Source organism: Callorhinus ursinus, unplaced genomic scaffold (genome assembly GCF_003265705.2).
Source record: "Callorhinus ursinus isolate GAN/ISIS: 27379988/994484 unplaced genomic scaffold, GSC_fseal_2.0 scaffold4, whole genome shotgun sequence".
In the NCBI taxonomy this organism is placed as follows: domain Eukaryota; kingdom Metazoa; phylum Chordata; class Mammalia; order Carnivora; family Otariidae; genus Callorhinus; species Callorhinus ursinus.
This window is the reverse complement of record NW_027397066.1, coordinates 122,242,669-122,265,124: the sequence shown is the minus strand read 5'-3', so window position 1 is coordinate 122,265,124 and position 22,456 is coordinate 122,242,669. Positions and strand designations below refer to the sequence as shown.

The window sequence follows — 22,456 nt, the reverse complement described above, 5'->3', positions numbered from 1 at the left end:
ACCCACCCTCCCAGCCCCTGGCAACTACTGATCTGTTTTCTGTCCCCATAATTTTGACTTTTTCATAACACTGCATAAATTGAATCATACATCATGTAGTGCTTTGAGTTTGACAAATGTGGCATTTTTGTTAATGTACCATTTTTAAACACCATTTTTTTTCTATATGAGAACAAAAGTGTTATTGCATGTATTTTTAAAAAGAGATTTCCAAAGTTGTATTTTTGCAGTGTGCTTTTCATTTATTGAGAAGTACTGGTTGATGTTTTTGGCTCATAGATAGGTTGAGAGTATCTGAATATTCCTGAGCTTTTGCCTATACATACCCATTTAAAAATTCCTTTCTCTGTGTCCCATATATTGGAAAAGAAATGGTTAAATAATCTTTCAGAATGTGTGGAAAGATATTTGCTCCCAGGTTGTTGGTTCAGAGTTTTGGGGTTTGTTATTTTTTAACCCAAGCCCTGCATTGTGGAAAGTATTATGCCCCTCCCAAAATTCCTGTGTTGAAGTCCTAAGCTCCAATGTGACTATATTGGGACTAGGGCCTTTAAGGAAATAATTAAGATTAAATGAGACCCCAAGGGTTGGGCCCTAACCCAATAGGCCTGGTGTATTTATAAGAAGAGCAGGAGACACCAGGGGGTGCTCACTTACTCCGAGGAAAGACTAATGAGGTTACAGTGAAAAGGCTGCTCTTTGTGAACTGAGGACAGAGGCCCCTGCAGACACTAAGTCCGTTGGCACCCTGGGATCAGACTTCCAGCCTCCAATATGTAGAAAATAAGTTTCTGTTGTTTAAGCCGCCCAGTCTGTGGTATTTTGTTATGGCAGCCTAAGCAAACTAATGCATCCTGAATTTAAGAATCTACAGTGGCTCTAAGAATTTCCACATAGCTGCAAAATTACACACAGTATTGCCATAATGTACTAAAATTTCTAGGAGACTTGAAGTTCTGAGCTATAAAGAGTCCAGTAGAAATTAATAGCATTAAACCTGGCATCATCCTAGTCAGACTCAAAGTGGTGACTCAAAATGGCAAAGGCATTAATAGATGATAAGGCAGTAGATAACTGGGAGGAGCAGAAGGGCTGATATTTCTACCAAGTGAGAAATAGAGGATGCTTCAGAGGGAAGAAAAAATGACTTGAAATCTCCTATCCACTAGTCTGCTTCAGTCAACTGTAAGTAATATAGACATTTTTTTTATCCCCATTGATAAGAAGATGGGAAGTAGACAATTGCTGATCTTGGTTCTGATGTTCAACAACATAATCAAGTTCCAAACTCTTTCCATCTCTTTGCTCTGCTCTACTTAGCTGTTGGTCTTTTACCCTCGTGCTTTGTTGCCATCTTGCTAGCAAGATGGCTGCTATAGCTTCAGCCATTTTGTCCTTGTTTGAGGTATGCTGGAAGAGGAAAGGCATTGCTAGAAAGCTTTCCTCTCATCTTTGTCCTTTAAATAACTAAGACAAGCATTCACAAGAGGCTTTCAGCAAACCTTCTCTAATACTTCATTGACTAGAACTCAGCCAGAGGGTTACTGCTAGCTGTAAGGAAAGGAGACAGGTTGAGTGTCTATCAAAGGGAACAGAATTCTCCTTTGCTTCTTGACCTTCTTCCTTTCTTGGCACACATAAGAAACGTAACATTTGTTGTACATCATGGGAGTGAAGAGAAAGCTCCTACTGCTCCAAGCCCTGCCCATCTGCCCCGAGGGTTAGGAGGAATCAATATCTTGTCTATCTGTGGTGCATTTCAGGCTCATATTAGTTGGAAATGACTAGTGGACTAGTCATGAGTCATATCCTAGGTTGGACATACTGTTGCCCCAAAGAAAGCAGGGCTTTGTTAGCATATAAGAAGATGGGTATGGCTATTGGGTAGGCAATCCATAGAATCTGGCCCAGTAGCTGTTTGCTTAAAAAAAATTATGTTTGAACTCAGAATATTCTGTATTTGGATTTGAATAAATGTGGATCTGTTACTCTCAGAAGTCACCTCCCCCCACCTTTAATAGTGAAATTATTATATACTGTGAAAGAGGCTGGGAGCTGGAAAGTCGACTTCTTTTTTCAGGTATACTTTCAGCCTCACTGTGGTAGTCTGACTTCTGCATACTTTAGGCTATCCAGTAGTTGATAAAGGGAAAGCGAGGGGGTGGGAAAGGGTCCATTGCCAAAGTGAATCAGGTTGATATGTGAGAGACCAGAGTTGCATACTCAGCTTGTGAAGAAGAACCCTAGGAACCAGGCACCAAGCAGATCAGAGGTAGTTGTCTTCTAATGTGTCATATTGCTTAGGGTGCTCTGGCACATGATTAGATCTCCAGTATAGTCAGTCAGGATGCTTCTCTTGCTCCTCTCCATAGCAGAGTGGAGATCTGGTAGTTGCTGCATCAGCAGTGAGTTCCAGGAGTTGTCAAAGCTTTACTCTGCAAAGCGTGGATGAAGAGCTTATAGATGGTGTGAAACTTTAACTCTTCTGTGCTCCAAAATAAATAGATGGAGTGCCTAAGGTAGAGGAGGGAGATTAGTTCATATACTAGGTGTTTAGTGATAGTCTTAAAAACAATATTTCCTCTGGAGTAATAGTTTCTGAGCCTAGAGGCTTGGGATCCTAGTAAATTCTGAAAATTTATATTCAAAATGTAGTCTATAATTGTATATGGATTTTTCTAGAAAGGCCATAGCTTTCATCTAATTTTCAAAGACTAAGAACAGAGAATATGCCAAATGTTTAAATAACACAGACTTGAAGCAGTTTTTCAGGTCTCGTTAGAGTTATTTTAAGAGAACTGCAGCTTCTAATTGTTCTATAACCTGATAATCTGTTTAAACAGTAATTTCTCTTTGATGTATAAGGTTTTACAGTGTGTGAAGTATGTAGCCTAAGTGGCTTTATGGAAAAGATATGCTTTTTTCCAAAATATTCATCCGTCCTGAGACCACAAAATTTAGTTTTTTTCTTGAGGAACATAAAACCCACTATATGGGGTGACCCTAATTATACATAGTCTTTGTGTGTGTGTGTGTGTGTGAAAAAATTTGTATTTAGATTTAGCCAGCTGGACTCAGTTTAGATGATTCCAATTTTGTTGGCAACATCCAAAGCATCATGGTCAGGAGCCAGTCGAACATCAGGCCTGATCAAGGTGTTGACCTTGGCCATGTCAATGTCGTAGAGCTTCTTCCCAGCCTGTTTGATCTGGTGCTTATTGGCCTTGACATCCACAATGAACACAAGTGTGTTGTTGTCTTCTGTTTTCTTCATGGCTGACTCAGTAGTCAGGGGGAACTTGATGATGGCATAGTGATCAAGCTTGTTTCTCCTGGGGGCGCTCTTTTGAGGATAGTTGGGCTGCCTCCGTAGATACAGTGTCTTGGGTCGTCGGAATGTAGGTGATGTGTGGATCTTCTTTTTTTTGTGACTGTGGATGCCTTTCAGCACCGCTTTCTTGGCCTTCAAAGCCTTTGCTTTGCCTTCGGCTTTGGGAGGGGCAGGGGCTTCCTTCTTAGCCTTCGGCGCCATCTTCGTAAAAGGGTATACATAGTCTTTTGTAAGTGGTATTGCTAAGGAGTCATAAAATTTCTCCTTCTACCACCAAGATTATTTAGAGTTAAGGGTAAATTACTTACAATTGTCAGATACTTAATTATTTACTAGTTTTTGCAGAATTGGACAAGGTATTTAGATATTTACCAAGTTAGACTTTTAATCATAGCAAAATAGTGGTAGATGATAGAGAAATAGAGAGATAGGTAGGTAGATAGGTAGATACAGGTAGATAAAGAAAGAGTGAGCTTTCTCTATTATAAAACAATTGTCAGTTCTTCATTGCCTTCAAACTTATTTCTGTCCTTTAGATGTGTGTGTTTAAATAATTTTTCCCTTGTGGATGAAGCTGACAGCATTTTCCAAATTGATTTTCTATCTGTAATATTCCAACCATATTTCAAACCTCATTAAAGCCCTTTTCATCATTTCTCTGACTCCATTAGTTATGGCAGCATCTCAAAATTTAGTTTTCTCAGTAAATTTCATTATTGTGGTTACCAATTCATTATAAAATGATCAGAGGAGTAGGAGGGAGAGAAAAGGAATTGACATATGAGGACAAAGTGAAAGATGAGGACTTTAAAGACAGTAAAGTAGAAATCTATCAAATCATGAATGGCATATGTAAGGTGAACATGGATCAAGGTGGTGGATCTGGAAATAGAAAGAGGAAAGGGCATTCTTAAAACTCCCGAAAAATAACAAGGAGAGGTACTTAACACAAGCAGAAAAGTAATTTTAAAGGGTTTTTGGTGAATTTATTTCAGAACCAATGAGAAACTAAATTGTAGCAAATCTGCCTATAAACTCTGAACAGATCCTAAATAATTTAAGTATTATTATGCTACACATGGTCTCTTATTTTTTTATCATGTTCTCTGGGACATCCTTTAGAAACAGAACTTTGCAATGTTTGGGCAACATGGGGTCTGATCTAGAAAGATAATCCCTATGCTGTTTTCATGTGAAGTTGGCAAACAAGGCCAGTAATAACCAAAATTACTGCAGCAAATCAGTAAAGACTACATTTGCAGTTTATTCTGACAATGCATTCATCCTTTATAAAGGAAGTGCTTTCATATCTGAAGTTTACTCTAACAAAGAAGCAAAATATAGATGAGGATGTTTTTATCTTTAATAAATAAACAGTTCTTACAGATAAAGAGGAAGCAAAAACATGCCAATGGAGAAATGAGCAAAGATCTTAAGCTGGCCATTCACAGAGGAACAAACATGGATGAGCAATAAAATTATGAAGAGATGTACAACTGCACTGCTGATCATATCAGTACAAATAAGAGTGAGATATTTTCCATTTATGAAATCAGCAAAGTTTAACAAGATTGATGGATGAGAATGGAAAGACTTAGAAATACACACTGTTGGTAGGTCTATAAATAAGATATGATCTTTGTAGATGGTACTTTTACTATGTGGATCCAAACTGGAAATGCTTAGAATAGTAACAACAACAATAATAGCATCTGTGAAACCTACCATGGACTTGATGCTGTGCCAAACACTTAGTCTGTGTTCTATTTTTTATTTTTAGTAACTGTTATTACTCTTGTATTATCAGTGAGGAAACTGTAACTAAAAAGAGTTTGATGATAACAGCTCTTAAGTGATGAAGTCAAGATATGAACTTGTATCTTTCTAACTCCAGATTCCACAACGATAACCACCATGTTGTTCAGCCTGTTCTTGCTGGGTCAGTTGCACTTCAAGGAATTTGTGTTAAAAAGACAATTGTCAAATACCTGAGTGATACGCATAAGAATGCTGTATACCTTCATAGGTGCTAAGTATCCATGCAGCTATATGAAATGCAGTTTGGGCATATTCCAGGCAGTGAGCTAGAACCGAGACTGCTGAATAAATGTGGGAATTGGAAAGGTGCCCCCCTCAGTGAAAAGAGTACTAGAAAAATTCTTCTCGTTGGCCATGATAAGTGATAGTGTTGTCTTAGGCTGAGATCTGAATGGAAGAAAATAAGTCTCCGGTGAAAATTGCACACTCCAAGCCTGTGCTAAGAGGTGGTTAGAGAGTATGAATTTATACCATTTTCATGGGGCCAGAAACTCTGAGCGTAGAAGTTAATATAAAAACTAGTACCAGACAGGAGTTTCAGAGAGAACAGAGAGAGTAGCTGAGAATTTTTCAGAATTAGTAAAACATGAATTCCTAGATTGAAGAAGTTCACCAACTCCCAAGCAGGATAAGTATGAATAAATCCACCCCTGTGTATCAGAATAAAACTTTGATACAACAAAAACAACTACAACAGCAACCACTACTGACAGTAAAGGCAAACCCTTAATATACTGGTTACTTTGTGCCAGGCAATCTCCTAAGTGAGATATATGCACACAAACGTGTACACACATACATATGCACACACTCACACACTCACTTATTTATAGATAGTGGCTATTATCCCCATTTTTTTAAAAGAGGAAAGTAAGGCACAGAGAAGTTACCAAATCTTCCCAAGATTACACAGCTAGTATGTGGCCAAGCTGAGATTTGAATCCAGGTAATCTACTTCCCAAGTCTGTGCTCTTGACCACTACAAATCGTGCTCGAAGAGAATATTTCCAAACTAACCAGAGAGAAAAGGCAACTTTCCAAAACAGTAATTAGCCTGGCAGCTGACTTCTCTAAGTCAGAAATAGAGGCCAAATTAAAATGGATTATCTTCTAGTGCTGTAGGAAAATGGCTGCCAGCTGAGAAGATCATTCACAAATTATCATTCAAGAGTGAAGCTGAGTTCTTCTTCCTGTCCCCTTCCTGTCCTCCTCCCCTTCTTTTCCTTATCTTTTCTTTAAAAAAAATAATTTTGGTTCCCTTACCTCCCCTTGATGCAGCTGGAGTTGGGGTAGCCTGCAGGTCCAGGGCTGAGGAGGGGACTGGCACCTGGTCCGGGGAGGCAGTCAGGGCCGACAGTGCCAGCGGGCTGGTTATATACAGGACACGTGAGGAAATAAGTAAATTAAAGATAATTAGGGCTCGAAAGTGATGAGGACATGTCAGAAGATGTCAGAAGCTTGAAGGGACTTGTACTGGCCAAATCTGCAATTATTTGAACATCCAAATTAGTAAGATACCAAAAGACTATAACCCAGTGAATAAGATTAGGAATGCATGAGTCCATACTAATACAAATAAGTAAATGAATAAACAAATCATTGCAAGAGAATTCTAGGCAAGAAAGATATGAGGAATGCTGGAGTTAGAAAAATCACTGGCAACTAGTATTCTCCAAGTATTTTAATTACAAAGGGAAAAATAGTAATTTCACTGAGAAGAAACCTAGAAGACACCACCTTAACCAAGCGGTCAAAGTGAATATCCCCAGTAATGGGGCAAATGGACATCATTGCCTCCTGATGTGATAACTGGAAGGCATAGCATCGCTTCTGTGGTGTTCCTGTCAAAAATCATAACCTGAATTTAATCATGAGAACAACACAGACAAACCCAAACAGACTCTCTGTGAAATAAGTGGCCTGTACTCTTCAAAAATAACCAAGATTATGGAAGGCAAGGAAAGATAAAGGAATTGTTCCAGATAAAGAGACATGACAATTAACTGCAAAACATGATTCTAGATTAAAAAAACAGATGTGTTGTAGCGAGCACTGGATGTTATATGCAAATAATGAATCATTGGACACTACATCAAAAACTAATGATGTACTGTATGGTGACTAACATAACATAATTAAAAAAAAAAGAAAAAGATTGGGAGAGTTGGTGAAATTTTGGATGGGACTGTGGATTTGATGGTAGATGGTAGTATCATTATCAAGATAATTTCCCAATAAGCAGGTTTCACTGTGGTGGTATAGGAGAGTGTCCTTGTCTTTTAGGAAATACACATTGTCATATTAATGGTGTATCATGGCTATAACTTACTCTCAGTTCTGAAGACAATGATTGTAAGTGTGTGTTTATACCTCTTTTGTGGTAGTTGTACTGATGTAAGTTTTTATTCCATTCCAAACAAATCTACATAGTACCTAATTATACCCTTTAATCTGGTTTCTAAAAATGTTTCATAAGGTTTATTTTGATCTAGTTTTTAGCTTAGTTGACCTTTGCAGTCTCAACAAAAAATGCTAATTCAGAGCACCCCAAATCTCAAATTCACTGCATTTGTGTATTTTTTACTTACTAATTTTATATAATTTCTTCTTGATTTAATATATTGTAAACACAGGTGACCAACTCTTTGGTGTTTGTTTATAATATATTGTAAACACAGGTGACCAACTCTTTGGTGTTTGTTTGGTTGATTTAATATATTGTAAACACAGGTGACCAACTCTTTGGTGTTTAGAAGAGACTAGTATTTAGAGTTGGACAGACTTGGTTTGAGACTCCAGTTCTCTTTCCTTCTGGCAGTATAAACTGGGATAAAATCCTCATTTTTTTTTCCTTTTTTGTCATGGTTTCCTCATCCATAGGCAACTGAGGATTGTTGTCAGGAACAAACATGGAAACATGAGAAGCCTAAGCACAGTTTCTGGCATATAAGAGGCATGCAGTAAGCATTACCTTCTCTCACTTCATTCTTTCTTCCTTCTCTCACCGGAAGTGTCCTTGCAGATCCCCTGGGCATAAGGAAATACAAAGCTTATGAACACGGGGCCAGAGCAAAAGGACTCTGTCCCTGTGCTTTTGTTCGTATTTGGCTTCCTTCCTTCTATCTGACTCTTGCCTTTATTTCTGTAAGTCATCCATCATCATCCAGAAGATGAACTGGGCCAGATGGTGATCCCAGTTTGGGGGGGGGGATGGGAGTAAAGCACAGGGGATGAGGAGATTGCCAGGGGACCAGTAGCCAGGGGAAGTGAGGAATATTGAACAGGTCTTTCTGGCCTGAAGACTTTTACCATCTGCTGCTGGAGTAGCTTATGATCTCTAGGAAAAATAGTGATTGATCATGGCTGAATGACTGTCCGATGCTTCTTTCTGACTTGTTACTCAGCAACCCAATTTTAGCTATTATGAGTCCTGGGGCCATTCAGCACTTGCAACTTCTTTCCTTTCATTGATAGCTTCATATTTTCTTTGTTCTTTTTTGGGTGTTTTTCTTGTTGCTCACCTTCTTTATACTTTACACATAAATGTATATTCCCTAACTGTCAATATACATTTTATGCAATCTTTATTACATGTTAATTTATTTCTGTTTCTTTTGTCTTCTTCTTTTAATATCTACAAGGGGGTGGAGGCGTGGGTGAAATAAGTGGAGGTGGTCAAATGGTACAAACTTCCCACTGAAAAAAACTAAAGAAAAAAATACATATCTGCAGGGCCAGACTGATAAACGTGTATGTGTGTGGAAAGTAGGAGCTCTTATTGACAGCCTGTCCATTCATCTGTCTGTCATCTCATCGGTCAGATGTGAACTACAATAAAAGTCCAGTGGGACCTGAAGCTTAGCCTTCTTTTTTTGTTTCCTTGGAACCACCTTCCACAAGTTTATGTTTAGTGTGCTGCTCCCTGGCAAGAGTTCAGGTGCTGAAAATCTGAGCCCATATCCTTACTTCTATTCTGATTCCTACCACTGTGCTTTGCATCTAGTAGGTGTTCAATAAATGTTTCAATAAGTGTTGATTATATCTATGACTCAAAAAAAAAAAAAAAAACCAAACCCTCAAGATCCTGCTTTCTATCGCAGATATTAGTACTAAGCCAAGAAACCAGAATAGGATTGAGTGTGGGCCTCTATTGGACCGTGCTCTTATAACCTTCCAACTTCCCTTCCAGCCGCTGCCCCATTTCACTGCTATTCTTCGAGCAAACAATTTTTTAAAGTTTTTATTTAAATTCCCATTAGTTAACATACAGTGTTATATTAGTTTCCTGTGTGCAATATAGTGATTCACCACTTCCCTACGTCACCCAGTGCTCATCACAACAAGTGCACTCCTTGATCTTCATCACCTATTTCACCCACCTCTCACCTACCATCAATTTGTTCTCTATAGTTAAGAGCCTGTTTCTTGGTTTGCCTCCCCCTCTCTCTTTTACCCTTTGCTCATTTGTTTTCTTTCTTCAATTCCACATATGAGTGAAATCATATGGTATTTGTCTTTCTCTGACTGACGTATTTGGTTTAGCACAATACTCTCTAGCTCCATCCATGTCGTTGCAAATGGCAAGATTTCATTCTTTTCAATGGCTTAGTAATATTCTGCAGTAATTCTCAGTAATATTGGCTATTGTAGATAAATGCTGCTGTAAACATAGGGCTCCATGTATCCCTTTGAATTAGTATTTTTGTGTTCTTTGGGTAAATACTCAGTAGTGTGATTACTAGATTGCAGGGTAGTTCTATTTTTAATTTTTTGAGGAACCTCATGTTTTCCACAGTGGCTGCACCAGTTTACATTCCCACCAACAGTGCAGGAGGGTTCCCCTTTCTCTGCGTCCTCACCAACAGCTCTTGTTTCTTGTGCTGTTGATTTTAGCCATTCTGACAGGTGTGAGGTGATATCTCATTGTAGTTTTCATTTGCATTTCCCTGATGATAAGTGACATTGAGCATCTTTTCATGTGTCTCTTGGCCATCTGTAGGTCTTCTTTGGAAAAATGTCTATTCCTGTCTTCTGCCCATGTTTAAATTGGGTTATTTGTTTTTTGGGTATTGAGTTTTGTAATTTCTTTATATATTTTGGATACTAACCCTTCATCCGATATGTCCTTTACAAATATCTTCTCCCATTCCGTAGATTGCCTTTTTCTTTTGTTGTTTCCTTCACTGTGCAGAAGCTTTGTTCTTTTGATATAGTCCCAATAGTTTATTGTTGCTTTTGTTTTCCTTGCCCCAGGAGATATCTAAAAAGAAGTTGCTATGGCCAATGTCAAAGAACTTACTACCTGGTTCCCTTCTAGGATTTTTGTGATTTCAGGATTCACATTAAGGTCTTTAATCCATTTTGAATTTATTTTTGTGTATGGTGTAAGAAAGTAGTCCAGTTTCATTCTTTTGCATGTTGCTGTCCAGTTTTCCTAACACCATTTGTTGAAGAGACATTATTTTTCCCATTGGATATTCTTTCTTGCTTTGTTGAAGATTAATTGACCATATAGTTCTGGGTTCATTTTTGGGTATTCTGTTCTGTTCTATTGATCTGTGTGTCTGTTGTTTTTTTTTTTTTTAAGATTGTGTTTATTCATTTGAGAGAGAGAGTGGGGGGTGGGGGAGGAACAGAGGGAGAGGGACAAGCCGACTCCACGCTGAGCACAGAGCCCAATGCAGGACTTAATCCCACGACCCTCAGGTGATAACCTGAGCCAAAATCAAGAGTCGGACACTTAACCCACTGAGCCATCCAGGTGCCCCTTATCTATGTGTCTATGTTTGTGCCAGTTCCATAATGTTTTGGTTATTATAGCTTGTAATATAACTTGAAGTTCAAATTGTGATGCCTTCAGCTTTGCTTTTCTTTTTCAAGTTGCTTTGGCTATTCAGGATCTTTTGTGGTTCCACACAAATTTTGGGATTATTTCTTCTAGCTTTGTGAAAAATGCTGGTGATATTTTGGTAGAGATTGCATTAAACGTTTAGACTGCTTTGGGTAGTATAGAATTTTAACAATATTTGTTCTTCCAGTCCATGAACATGGAAGGTCTTTCCATTTCTCTGTCTCATCTTTAATTTCTTTCATCAGTGTTTTATGGTTTTCAGAGTACAGGTCTTTTACTTCTTTGGTTAGATTTATTCCTAGGTATCTTAATTTTTTTGGTGCAATTGTAAATGGAATTGATTCCTTAATTTCTTACTGTTGCTTCATTATTGGTGTAAAGAAATGCAACACATTTCTGTACATTGATTTTGTCTCCTGTGACTTTACTGAATTCGTTTATCAGTTCTAGCAGTTTTTTGATGGGAGTCTTCCAGGTTTTCTATGTAGAGTATCATGTCATCTGCAGACAGTGAAAGTTTGACTTCTTCCTTGCTGATTTGGATGCCTTTTTTCTTTTTGTTGTCTGACTGCTGTGGCTAGGACTTGCAATCTATCTTAAATAAATGTGATGAGAGCGGACATCCCTGTAGTATTCCCGACCTTATGGGAGAAACTCTCAGTTTTTCCCCGTTGAGGAAGATATTAGCTGTGGGTTTTGGAAACAGCTGTTCCAGGCTTCACTCCTTATAGCACTACGCCTCTTCAGTTTACTCTAATCAAGTATCTCTGACACTCTACTAAGAACTTAACTTGGCTCTTATCGAGGTTACCAGTCATCTCCATCTGTCCAAAGCCAGTGGTGGTTTCTTTGTTCTTGTCTTACTCAAGCACTTGGGAATAGTGGACACAATTGATCACTCCCTCTTTGAAACATGTTTTCCTCTTCATTTCCACGATAGCTATCTCTCCTGGGATTCTATCTGTTCTGCCAACCACCCCTTCTCATTTTCCTGTGCGGGTTCTTTGCTCTGCTTAACTTCTAAATGTTAGAGTGTCTCAGTGCTTGGTCATGGGTCCTGGTCTTTTCTCTATCTACAGTAACTCCCTAGGAAAGTTCACCCAATTCCATGGTTGTTTTGTTTTGTTTTGTTTTGGGGGCTGGGTAGGGTAGAGAGAGGGAGAGAGAGAATCTCAAGTAGATTCCACGCTCATTGTGGAGCCCAACACCGGGCTCAATCTCATGACCCTGAAACCATGACCTGAACCAAAATCAAGAGTTGGACGCTCAACCAACTAAGGCTCCCAGGAGCCCCCAATTCCATGGTTTTATGTAACATCAAAATGCATCTGCTAACAAATTGATATCTTCAGGTCTAACTTCTTCCCCAAATGCCAGACTCATATATATCAGAAAGCCTATTTGATGTCTCATCTTGGATATCTAATAAAAGTCTCAAGTTCATCATATGCAAAATAGAATTTTTGATCCCCCTTCCCATCCTTAGATTGCTTCTCCCTCAATTTTTCTCATTTCAGTAAATGGCTCTACTCATTATTTGAATATAAGACTGTTCCTGGATTTCTTTCCACCATCTCCCTCTCCCCACGTCTGACTTATCAGTAAATCCCATTGGATCCACCTTCAAAATAGATCTTGAGTTCATCAACTTCTCTTCATCTTCACTGTCACTACTCAAATACCAGATGCCATCAACCCTTGCCTCCTACCCTATAAATTATTCCCTAATTGGTCTTGCCTGCTTCTGCTCTGATCTCCCTAAAATTCTGACTTCACTCATCAGCTAAAGTAATCTTTTTAGAATATGAACCTCACATTATATTACCATTCTTTCTCCAGACTCTTCCTAGTTTTAAAACCTCTGTTGTCTTCTGTTGCCCTTAGGAAAAAATTTATAGATTCATTATCCCAACCAATAAGGTCCTATTAGCTAGCCCTGTCTTCCCCGTTGGCCCCACCTAATACCACACCACATACTCAGCACACTCCAGCAACACAAAGTTTCTCTCCTCAAACACACCACGGCTGTTTTTTTCCTCAGGGCCTTTGCACTAGCCCTCCCCTCTGTCTGGAACATTCTGGTCTTCACTGGATTGGCTCCTTGTCACTCAGGTGTCAGCTGAAGTGACCCCTCCTCAGTGGCCTTCCATAAGTACCTCCCCAGTACTTTCTAACACATCAACTTTTTTATTTCTTCAAAGCCATTATCATTATCAAAAGTTATCTCATTCATTTGTCCATTGTGTGATAATCCCCACTAGAGTGTAAGCTCTAAGAGAGGAGCGACCTTGCCTGTCTTTTTCACTCTAATATCCCTGCTGTTTATATAGTACCTGGCACCGAATCTGTGCCAGTCTAAGTAGCTGTAGAATAAATTAACCATTTTCCAGGCAGGACTCAGGATAAAAGAAAAAGCCTTGGGATTTGTGAGTCTTATAATTAGTGGTTATGATACATATTCACATGCAAGGTTTCACTTTGCCCACCTTGGCTGTTTTTTTCTCTCTTTTCTCTTTCTTCAGAATGGACTTGTCTATGTTCCCATCTCTAAACAAGTTTTACAAAGCCATGTTTTATCCTTCTTGTCTTTTGACATCACCCAGAGATTCTTTTCTGAAGAAGACTAATTCTAGCATGCTGTGGTCCATAAAGCTGTTTCTTATTATATCAAATTAAATGGCTTCCTGATCACTGGTCCAAGGCTTGTCTACTTTTCTTTTAACAAATGTTCCACTGTTGTTACAAACAGTGTAATTTTGTATAGATTCTCCTTTGGAGTTTATGATTTTCTTGATCTTAATTTGTCTTCTTCCACTTCTTTTGTGATAAAGAATCTTCTTGATACTTCTTCTTTTAACCATACTTTAAACAGAAAGAAATAAAATACTTAAGTTTTAATGGATGCCACACATTCAGTGTGTGTGTATGTGTGCGTATAAGTATATGTAACTATTACCTTTGTTCCATGAAAGGAAGGTATATGCAAAATGACCTCCAAAGGCTGAAGGAGCCATAAGACCAAAGAGAAAGGCCAGCAAGTCTAGCTTGATGAGAAGTGGTTTATTAAAGGGATTTATGGACAGAAGCCTGTCTTGGGTGACCACAAGATGAGTAGATCTCCACAATCCCACCTCCCTTAAAGACCTGTTTTTATAGCCCTGGAGACTGGGAATACTGAGGGACCACTCAAGAGGAGAATCTTTAAGAATAGTGTGTGTCATAGTTATATCTGCAGGGCAGATCAAGGACATTATGCCCCGAGGATGTGCTTAAGGATGTGGTAAACAAGAGGAAAGAAGTGGTCGGGGGTGACCACAGAGAGGGGCTATGCTCAAGAAGGTTTCAGGTCACAGAACAGTCATCATGGCAGATTCGTCTAAAATGACATTAGTCTGGCTCACACAACCTTTTCTCACATGACTCTTCCTTATATCCTAATTGCTATTTCATTGCCAAAATAAATATCAAATTATATAAAGAGGTTTATCTATTTTTTCTCCAGTACAGAATCTTTTTTTTTTTTAATTGAGGGTGTAGCAGAAGAGGTACTCATTCCCAGGTATTTGCTCACGTACACACATAGTCACATGCTTCCAGAAATCTCAAGGTGTTCCTAGGAGTTACTGTGTTCTGCAATATGATGGTGCAGAAAATATCAATGCTCTATCAATAACACTTTGAACACTTGGGACATTATATGCATCTGCACTGCCCGAAGAGCTAACTGTACTTAAACTCTGGTCCCCAGAGTCTCTGCCCGAAATGAACAACTTGTTTTGTTATTGCTTTATCCATTTTTTCTTTTATCTTTAGTTTCCACTTTTATTTTGTATTGTTTAATTATACTCCAGAGAATTCTTAAAGGTGTTTCTTCTGCTGTCCTGTTTTGATGTTACCCCCGATCTACTTACTATACAAGGACTACATACATCCATGCCCTGCTGTAGTCTTTTATTTGCTTTTGAGCAAACCCACAGACTTAAATTTCAACACCAGTTTAGCATGAGTGGACTGGCCATACTGAAGGACTCATGTTGAATGATGTCTTCTTGAAGTTCACAAGTGGTATTACTGAGAAGCTCCATTAAGCAGGGTGTAAAGGAACGGTCAAGCTGTCCAGTTGCTAAAAATCCTAGACTGTGTGCCATGCAGATTCCTTAAAGCTAAAGACTGGAACATAGTCATGGTATTTTACAGCTAAAGGTTATAGTCCCACAGCAAAGACAGAACAGTTACCTATGATCAACTGTATGTGTTTTTGGGATTGCATTTCAAAAGCAGATCTATCTTATACTGAAATTCCTAGATGACTTCTGTGTTGCTTTGTAGTTACAGTTGGAAGAAATTCCCAGATGTCTAAAAACTTTTCTGACATTATTTTAGTTGACAAATAGTGTACAAGTGGTCCTGTTTTTAAATGAGTATTATTTAATCCACATTAAACCATCTTTGAGTTCTTACATGAGTCTAAACTTTATTAAAGTCAAAAGTAATGTTTAGGGAGGATAAAATCATAAATATGGTTCATAAATACTTTAAAAATCAACAACAGAGCTCCTAGTTGAATAGAAATCTCACTTAGAATTGTAGTTTATCTTTGAAAGAAAAACTTCTGGGATTAAGAGTAAACCAGTTTTAGAAAAGAAATAAAATATTATGGAATTTGAAAATCTAATTTGGCATATATTAGATTAATGCCCTGTAAAATCCTAGAGTCTGAATTCAGTTTACAGAGTATTTGACTTAATTCTCTTATTTCTTTTTCTCATTTTTCCTTTGTTATTTATGTTTAAATCTTGGTGACTTTTCCTTGTATGGGTTTAAACATTTAGTACTGAATTCTAAAAGAGCAGGCCCCTCCCTGCCTTTTTTCAGTGAACTTTTGAGGAAACAGTGGCCAGGAATTCGTGTGTGTGTGAAATTCCTCTTTTTATGAATATATAATTCCACAATTTCACCAATATACATATTTTTTGCTTGCAAATAAGTAGGGATTTAAAAATTTGGCACATAAAAAGCAAGGTTGATAAAGGCCTTTTCATATATTTGTATCCCTAATAAATATGTTTTTATTTTTTAAAAATACGCTGTAACTGATTGAACTAAATTTGATTTTGACTTGTGCCACACAACTATAATTTCTTCAAAAACATGTCAATATGCAATATATTTAAGGTGATGTCAGCAACAATTCCTTCTTTACTTAGAGTAATGTAATCTAAAACTATCAACTTTTTCTACTTTCATGAGCTTTTGACTTTCATACCATAATGTATGAAATATATAATGCATGTTATTTAAAGCTTTTGGTAAAATGTCCATCATTGGAGGGAAAATTTTTATTTAAATATGTTCTTCCGTTGAAATGGGCTTTTCTACCAGTATCTTTGTTTCTTTCAATATTTGAAGCCCTTTGAGTTACTTTGGTTTAATTAGTTATCTCCTCATTTAAAAGTTAACATAATGATCCCTCTTCATAGTCAAAGAATTGAACTAATCAGGGTGATTAGGGTGAGGAATAAAATATCCAATGATATCAACACCTAGTTACCTTATCGATTCTCTTCAGATAGACATGATTATGCAACATGACTGATAGTAGATCTGGGCCAGAGAGAAGAAGGAATAATACTGGAAGTATGTGGAGAGAAAAAACTTTGTAGGTTGACCTATAATGAGAACAATCCATGATGCATAGCAAAGAGAAGAATGACCAGTGGCTTGAATTCAAGGGCCAATGTGGCTTACTTTAATAAGGATATCTTATTGATTTTTATGAATGTTAAGTTCTATAAAGTCCAAATTGAGCAAAGAAAAATAAATGACATATATAATTATCTACAAGTACAGGGTGGTGAGGGGACTTAAGTGGATAGAAAATACATTGACTGTTGAATCACAGATCTGTACTTCTGAAACAATGCAATATATGTTAAGAAAAAAAAAAGAAGAAGAAGATATCAGGAGGGGAAGAATGAAGGGGAGTAAGTCGGAGGGGGAGATGAACCATGAGAGACGATGGACTCTGAAAAACAAACTGAGGGTTCTAGAGGGGAGGGGGTGCAGGGATGGGTTAGCCTGGTGATGGGTATTAAAGAGGGCACGTTCTGCGTCGAGCACTGGGTGTTACGAACAAACAATGAATCATGGAACACTACATCAAAAACTAATGATGTAATGTATGGTGATTAACATAACAATAAAAAATTAAAAAAAATACATTGAAATATCGAATAACCAAAGTAGAAACCCTCTCATAGTAAGGTATTTGTGCTGTGCATTTTACATACACTTGTTATTTCTGGTTTTCATTTAAGTTATTACATGTTAGCACTAGAGAGCATGTCTGCTGTTAGTATTGTTGGGAGCAAAGATATATTAGCACCTGACTCCACATCACTCACAGACAACCATGTTCATTTATTTGTGGAGTGAATTGTTCTATCTTTTATGTGCATCTATTATGACAAGTGCTATTGCGGGGAAGGAGGGTGCAAAACTTAATCAGATGAAAAACCTACCCTGAATGAGCTTCTACTTTAAAAAGAGAGATATGTACACATAAATATATGAAATTTAAGGTAGTAGAAACTGTGTGCTTTAGCAGGGAAGTATGTACATGAGGGACAGCTGAATGATTACAAGGAGTGAGAGCTCAGATATAGGGGGGAAGATAGAAATGATCAGGTAAGGCTTCGTGGAAGAAGTAGAACTGTTGATCAGAGAACATGATTCCCTTTAAACATTTCTGATAGCTGAACAAAGTTCATGTATATCTAATAAGGCATGGCTTTTGAAAAATACAGATTATTCATTTTATTCTTATGAATAAGAATATGGAGAAAAGTGATCCTGTGGATAAGAAAAGGGACTTCGAAGGATGATGTCTGAATCTTCTGCAGGTCCTCCATATTTTCATTTGTTCATATTTCTTGTGTTTGTACATGCTAGGCTCTGTATGCTCTCTAAATAGGTATATTGCTAAAGATAAAGTTACAGACTTGTCTTGCTGTACTTGTAAATGCTCATCCAGTATAATAGTCCTTTATAATTTATGATTTAAAGTATAATATTTATACTCCTTGAAATTTTTTTAAAAGATTTTATTTATTTATTTGAGAGAGAGAGAAACAGCATGAGAGAGGGGAGAGGGCCAGAGGGAGAGGCAGGCTCCCCGCTGAGCCAGGAGCCCGATGCGGGACTCATCCCAGGACTCTGGGATCATGACCTGAGCTGAAGGCAGATGCTTAACCAATTGAGTCACCCAGGCACTCTCCTTGAAATATTTTTTTTATGGCAAGCTGCCTCATATCTTTGGCCATGTCAATGTTCATTAACCACTTTGTTACAGAAAAGTAGAAAAGAAGAGTATAAAACAAGACCTATTTGTTTTGTTCATCAGTTGCAACACTGGTAGATAAAAAATTTAATGAGGTAGGATGTTGAAATAAATACTTAAATCAGGCTTTCATTTATGATATAACCATGAATTATGAGAATTTGAAATCTAGAGCTGACCTTGACCAGTCCCCGGAGTCAGTGGAATTGGCCTTACATATTAAGTTCAGAAAAACTTGCAGTCATTCTGATTGGATTTCCCAGTATAATACAGAGTAATACTGACTGTTTAGATGCAAGGATTAGCTGTGTTGAGATAGATCTTCTATGGGTCTTTGAAACAATTTTACTGTAATTATCTGTAATATTTCATTGTGATTTTAAATGTGTTTATACTTTGAAATTGGACTTGAGAACTATCTAGCCTACTCTGAAATCTGTAGAGAACTGAATTTTCACAAAGTGCTCTGAGTAATTGCTTTTACTGGTAGGTTCCAGTATAGAGTTAAATGTGCACACAGAATTGCCTTTCCCTAAAGACACACTGCATACATTTCCTATTCAGATTATATTTACTATGGACCTCACTGGACTACATATAGTACTTAATAATAACTTATGCCTATTTCAGCTTTCCAAATTTAGTGCTTGAATTGGATAGGTAATGACTTATGGTGAGTATTTTTAATTAGCCTTTCTTTTCTTTGTGCTAGAAATGACTCAGTGTATCATGCACTCATTTGTTCAACAAGAGATGTTTCTTGACCCCTGTGTTCCCAGCATCATCATGATATTTTAGTGAACAAGGTAGATGCCCTATCTGCATTTATAGAGGTTACATTCTAATGTGGAAAGCAAACATTAAGCAACTGATTATATGGTAAGCATTACCGAAGAGTATACATGTGAAGAGAGAATGTATCAGGGGACCATCTCAGTGAATTCCTCTTCCCCCATTTATAAGCTGTGTGATCTTCCATATATTTCTTAATCTTTCTGGGATCCATTTTCACATGTGTAAGTGGAGATAATAATGCTAACTTCATGGGTTTGTTTTGAAACTAAATGAAAAAATGCATGTAAAAAGTTGGGTACATTGCTTACTACATAGGAACATTTAGTAATTATTGCCTGTTAGGCCTTTTTTTTTTTTTTTTTTTTTTAGTGTTCAACAATTTATTAGTCATGTATAACACCCAGTGCTCATCACCACACATGCCCTCCTTAATACCCATCACCCGGTTACCCCATCTCCCCACCCCCCTCCCTTCTGTAACTCTCAGTTTGGTTCCCAGAGTCTAGAGTCACTCATGGTACAATCTAGCTTAAAAAAAAAAAAAGAAGAAGAAAAAGAAAGAAACCTAAATGGCCAATGAACACATCAAAAGGTACTAGGCTTTAAAGGAAAAGGGTAGGGGAAGCCTTCTCTGAGCAATTGACTTTTAAGCTGATAACTGAACAATGGTAGGAATTTGCTAAATGGAGAACATTACGTAAGAGAAAACACCATGTTCAAAGGCCCTGAGGCAGGATTGCCCATGATGTTCTCAAAGAACTGAAAGAAGGTCATTGTGCCTGGAGCTCAGAAAATGAAGTGGAAAATGGCTTGAAATGAGGCCGAGGTAGGCTGGGGTAGCTAGATCACACAGGTCTCCTGGGCCTTGTTAAAGAGGATTTAGGGCTTTATTCTAAGGGCAATAGGAAGAATTTCTACAGGGAAATGACATGATTAGATTTGAGTTTTAGAAAGATTGTCCTGGACTTAATATTGAGAATGGTTCGAAATCTTTTATCAAGAATTAAGGGTCTGGGTAGTCTCTAAAGGGACTGCTTGGGGAATAATATTGGTGGATATTTTCGCTAGTGTCATCTTCTTAGATGTTGGTCCCAGAACAACAGTCAGTGATGTAACTGACACTGTCAATTTCTAGTTTTTAAGTCAATCTGTGGATCATAGGTATGTGAGCATGTATATGTGTAATTATGTACATATATACACAAATATATATAAACACACTATATGTGTGTATATACAAAGATGTACATACATATAAATATACACATATGTATGTTTGTGTACACACACACACACACATTCTGTCTCTCTGTCTCCCAATAGGGAGAGAGCCCAACATGTTTTCTCTTATTTTTTCCATCTGACCATTCAGTCTCAATGTTTTTTGAATTATGGCATATATGTTTAAGAGATGAGGGAGATAAAATGTATTTACCAATCCTTTTAATCTATAAGGTGTAATGACCTATCATGATTATTACTCTTCAAGTGAGATTGGGAATTATTATGTTATACATAACTTTATAATATACATTCCAAAATTTCGATTGCAGAGATATAGGAGAATCCTTTGTTCTTCTCTGTGTCGTGATGAATGTAGCAGTTGTGCATATATAGAAGAATAGATCATACTGAGCATCCCCTGAGCTCTGTTTGCAGACAAGTCGTATCTCCACCATGACAAAATTCCCACAAGATTTTGAATTATTAATGTCTTGGAATCTGTGGGATTCAGCAGATATGCTCAGTGTTATTGATGGCAGCAAACTTTCTCTCTTTTATTTCTGAGACACATAATGAAATGGGGAGTCCCTCAAATAACCACAGTTAGTGTTTAGGTTAATTTTGTAGGGGCCAGTGGGCTTTTGCCTTAATGTGTATAAATAGGATTTTCTCTCTCGCAGCATGGTAGATAGAGGGTGAGTGAAATGACGCTAATTTATGAACCCTTCCAGCCTTCTTGGTACTGTACACTCTGTGAGGGCAAGATGCTCTAATGACACTTCCTTCACGTAATGAGAGCTTTTAATGACAATTACTGATTAGAGTTAGGGATGTTTGGGGACCTTACAGAGGATGTATTGACTCTTAGAAGAGGACTTCATGTGCCTTTTGTGTGGCTCAGTCCCTAAGAACTGACCAGCTAATTAAAGAAATACAGCTCCACAGCCCCAAATATTTGAGTGGACTGTGAACTGAGGGGTAAGGTATACTTTATTTTTCAACTCAAAATGGGTCAAAGAGTTCAAGAATTCTGTTGGCTTTTAGCAGTGTTTTTACACTTTTTTTTTCCTTCTTAATCACACAGACACAGACCGTTTTTCTTTTTTGGTAACAAGAATAACCCATAGTCCAGACTGTTCTTCTTGGAGACATTGATTTGCACAGTCACAAATGGGTACTTGACATTGTTTCCCTCTTCACACATTTTGCAGTGTCCAAGTTTGAGGGGCCAATTTTTAAAAGCTCTCGTATACTTTGTATTAATATGTATATAAGAATTATAATAGAGATTTGAAAAATAGAGATAATTATTACTTATTGTACTGAGGACATGAGTTTATATGGTCTGTATATCCTTTTTTGAATAAAGCAGAAATTTTCTTTATAAGTGAAGATGACATATTATGTACATCTTTGTAAATACTTAGAAATTTCAATCACACATCAACATTAAACTAGCAGGATGATAACACCCCTTTTGAACTTCAGTATCTCTCTCTTTGAGGAAAATGGATCAAGATTTGTTTGTCTTTTTGCCTTCCAATTCGCTCTGAGCCCTAGTTTGTCCCAAAGTCCCTCTTGCTTTTTTATCGTCTCTATATTTACAACCATTTATTTTCATTTTTTGCATTTTGAATTTTCTGTCTTTATGCCTGCTAAATCTGAAGTTACAATTAAAAGCAAAAAGTCCTTGCCATACAGGCATATTTAAACTCAGTAAATTTAAATAACTTACACGTAATCTAACTGATAAAGTAGAAGGGGAAAAGGCTCATGTTTTCTTGGCTTCTCCTGCTCAGAACCTTCCCAGATCTAGGATTCTGATTTAAATAACTATTTTTTACACATTCTGTATCCTTTTCCCATAACTTCCCAATGCCTAGTAAACTTTAAGCCCTTAATAACTATCACCTTTTGTCAATTTGAATACAGCTTCTTATGAGCAGGTATGCTTATAACCCCAAAACCTATTTTATGTATTCGTTTACTTATTCAGGGAATAAGTAAATCAGTGCACATTTGTTGATTGATTTTTCTAGATAAGGTATAAAATATGACAAAATTTAGTCCTTCAAATAGCAGAATCTAGGTTGTCTTC

General features: G+C 37.4%; 1 protein-coding gene and 1 pseudogene across 9 annotated transcripts in view; one reads left to right on the top strand and one right to left on the bottom strand.

Moving 5' to 3' along the window:
* The window catches only part of SLC10A7 (solute carrier family 10 member 7), a 283,656-nt gene that overhangs the window by 115,184 nt on the left and 146,016 nt on the right, over positions 1-22,456 (top strand). The window lies entirely within an intron of this gene.
* Positions 2,859-3,550, bottom strand: LOC112826114 (large ribosomal subunit protein uL23 pseudogene; annotated as a pseudogene).